This window comes from Capra hircus, chromosome 7, assembly GCF_001704415.2.
Source record: "Capra hircus breed San Clemente chromosome 7, ASM170441v1, whole genome shotgun sequence".
In the NCBI taxonomy this organism is placed as follows: Eukaryota; Metazoa; Chordata; class Mammalia; order Artiodactyla; family Bovidae; genus Capra; species Capra hircus.
In genome coordinates, this window is record NC_030814.1 from 101,248,548 (window position 1) to 101,252,367 (window position 3,820).

A 3,820-nucleotide genomic window follows, 5' to 3' on the forward strand; every position below is an offset into this window, starting at 1 on the left:
GCTCATGGCTTCAAGTGACCAAAATAGCGTCTAGCTCATAACGTTGTTGCTTAGTCACTCAGTAATGACCGACTCTTTTGTGATCCCATGGACTGTAGCCCCACCAGGCTCCTCTGTCCATGGGATTTCCCGGGCAAGAATATTGGAGTGTGCCGGGAGCCAGCGTGAGGAACTCCGCGCATGGCAAAGGTCATGAGGAAGGAGGCTTCGGGATACGCAAAGGTGGGATCGAGCCTCAGGAGACCTCCTGTTCCAGAGCATCTACCCCCCAAACCAGAGTGCCTACTTTACTGTTTTATGCCTTCACCTATACCTCTGACTTTACACCACCTATCTTGGAAAAGGAGTTAACCTGCAGCTCCAGTTAATAAAAATTCCTGGGCATGACAAGAGTGTTTCAACTTACAAACTCCTCTGAAGGTTCTCTAGCCTGCCTGAGCAGGTTTGTCAAGCCACATGTGATTGTTTACAGCCTCCCAACCGTGAGAGGCACGAGATGCTTTAAACTTTCTATATACAGATTCTTTTGAGAAGTTACAAAATTATTAGTATAGTATTAGTGGGTTGATTAGAAATTATATTGGTGAAGGGTTTTTCATTTGTTGAGCCAATATTTGCTGCTAAATCTCCACATTCCCTGCCCTTATAATGAATATAACTAGCATATAGGAGAAATAAGTACTAACCTTTAAGATTAATCATGTTAAACCTTAGGCTAAGTAAATTCCTTTTCTTGATTGTAACCCGCTACACCCTCACCCTATAGGAATGCAACGTTATTTGGAGGGTGGGGCCTGGTTTAAGAAAAAAATCACCCCTGGAAAAAATAAGTTTTCTGGTTGACCGACCGTTATCAGAAACAGCCATAAAATATCTGCAGGCCTCATGGCCAGAAGATGATGTAAAACCCCTAAGACCTCTGTATAATTTTATATGAAGCACCTGATTTTGACAAGGGTCAGGTCTGCTGACCCTGCGTGATTCTGTATTCATCCCTATGTATAACAAAAACTATATAAGCAAACCTGAAAATAAAGAAAACGGATCAGTTTATGAAAAGACTGATTCCCCCGTGTCGCTTCTTTCTTGTTCTCCGTTTTTCTGGCTGAATTCCCATCTGGAGTGTGGGTACTCACCAAGTCTGCTAATTTTGCCTGGGCTTCTAAGATCAGACTGGGAAGGCCTCAGTGCCTCCTCTCCTTCGGGAGAACGGAAAGATGCCTGTGGCCTATGTAGGTGGTGCAAGCTTCTTGTTTCGAAGCTTTATTGGTATTCCACGTAAACCAAGTTATTCAGCCTCTTTTTCTCCACTAATATTTCTTACTACACTATTCTTTTCTAATTTGTCTTTATATCTGTAATTAAATAAGTTTTTTCCTAGGACGCTGATTCTGTTTCCCCTTTGAATTACCCTGGATCCACTGGGGCTGGACCCCGGCAGGAGTGGGTAGCCATTTCCTCCTCCAGGGAATCTTCCTGACTCATGGATTGAACCTGTGTCTCCTGCATTGCAGGCGGACTCTTTATCTCTGAGCCACTGGGGAAGCCCAGCTCATAATACATGGTGCATAATCATATGGTTATAGCCCCAGGAGATATAGATTTTTCTCTTTATTTTATAACTGAAAACAACTCTGAGAACCAGAAGGGTGGAGATATTGGCTTCCTGCATCCCTTGCAGAATCCAGACTCCAGGGAGTCTTAAAGCAACACTTTCTAATACTTGAAGAAGTGTACACAGTTCCCCAGCAGATCTAGTTAGATGCAGTTCTGAGTCTGTGTTTCCACGTGGGGGTGTGAGATTCTGCATTTACTGCAAACTCTCAGGTGATATTGATGATAGGAGGGGGGTGGTTCAAGGGTCAGAGTTTCAGCAGCTGAACTTTAGAATTCACTCTTTGAAACTTTTCTATTTTCCCCAGATATTTAATGAACATGTACTGCATGCCAGGCTTTTCAGTCATTTGTAATGTCGTATTTACCTAATTTTCTGGGAGGCTGGAGAAAGTTGTTTCACCTGTTTGGATCCCCTCTTCTGTAAAAACAGGCTCATGGATTTTATCTTGCAGGTCGATTGGATGATTGCATGAAGAACAACCACAATGACAACAACAGCAAAACAATGACTTGCATTCATTGGGCCCTTCCTCTGTTTTTTGTGTTTTGCACTCATGGTCTCCCTTGATGATTTCCACCATCTGTGGAGGTGGTGCTAATGAAATGTCAATTTATAGATATGGAAGGAGCAGAGCTTAGTGGTTCAGGGTACCCAGGGTGAAGCCTGGGCACAGCCTGGTCTGACAGCTGTGTGGCTTTGGGCAAGCCACTCACATAGTTTTTGTCTCAGTTTCCTCATCTATAAAATGAAAAAAAAAAAAGGTTAATATACTTAGAGAACTTAAAACAGCTTCCGTGGCTTATGTGGAAAAATGCTGGTGTGATGGCTGTGGTCCTGCTGTAGGATGCCTGCCTATTCCCGGCACACAGTAGGTCTGCGGTGAGCTGAGCCTCTCTGGGCACTGGTCTCTTGTGTGTCTCTTGTGTGTCCCAGGACTCTGCGTGGTTTATCATATTCTGGCTTTGCCTGCCTGGCCCTGGTGTGAATGGACTGTCAGGTGGTGAAATCTCCTGCAGAGGGGAAGGAGATTATGCAGGGCTTGGGGTGGGGTGGGGGGGGGGCGGGTGCACACCACACCACTGAGAGTTTTAGGATCCTGCTCTTGAATCCCCTCACCAGGGTTGGGGGAATGAGGTTTGGGGCTCCTGATCCTTCCCGTTTTTCCATGAAATCCTCTTTGGTGCCACTCTCAAGGCACTCATCCAACAATCCCATTTGCCAGATGGGAAGATTGAGCCCAGGGAAGGTCGGCACAGCCCATAGTCACAGTGAGGCTGCCTACTCAGGATATTCCAGCTCTTCCCTCCCCTGTGCGGACCCTATTCCCTATGAGCCCCATGCAGCCTTACCCTCATGCCTCTAGATGTCCTCTTCCAACTGGGCCCTTTACCCTCTGAATCTGATGTAGGTAATCCACAGTCAGGCTGGATTCTATTCTGTTCCCAAAAGTCATGTCTCACCCCAGGCCCTGGGTTGCTTGGAAATAGGACTTGAACTCCTGCCAGGCTGTGTGCCCTGGAGACCAGAGGCTTCATAGTTCTGAGCTTCCTGATTTTGTGCCTAGTGCGTCAGTTGCTCAGTCATGTCTGACTCTTTGTGACCCTGTGAACTGTAGCCCACCAGGCTCTTCTGTCCATGGAATTCTCCAAGCAAGAATACTGGAGTGCGTTGCCATTCCCTTTTCCAGGAGATTGTCCCGACCCAGGCATTGAACCCAGGTCTCCCTCATTATGGGCAGATTCTTTACCATCTTAGCCACCAGGGAAGCCCATCTGTGCATCATGTCCTTCTGGCCCACAAAGAGTCCAGGAGATGTTTCCCCTGCTCACCTGGCACCTGAACCTTTATGCTTTTGCCTGCTTCACCCTGAGCTTGGAAGGGCAGGGGCGGCTGTAAACTTGAGATTCAGAGTCACCCTTTCCCGCCCCCCAACTCGTTATCATGGGAGGTACTGAGTCCTGCAGATCCAATTTTCACACTATGGTACTCTGAGCTGATTTGCAGACCTCTCTCAGTATAGTCCCTCTTCCTCCAAAGTCTATCTGGGCAGCTGCCAGGAGTGGGGTGGGGGTAGTAAAGAGGCTGTGGGGATTGGCTGACTGGGCCACCAAGCCCAGCCTCCCCTAGATCAGAGGTCAAGCCAGGGAGAGAGGCCTTCTGGGGCGGGGGTGGGGGGGGGGACAGGAATCCGTGTGGCAGCAA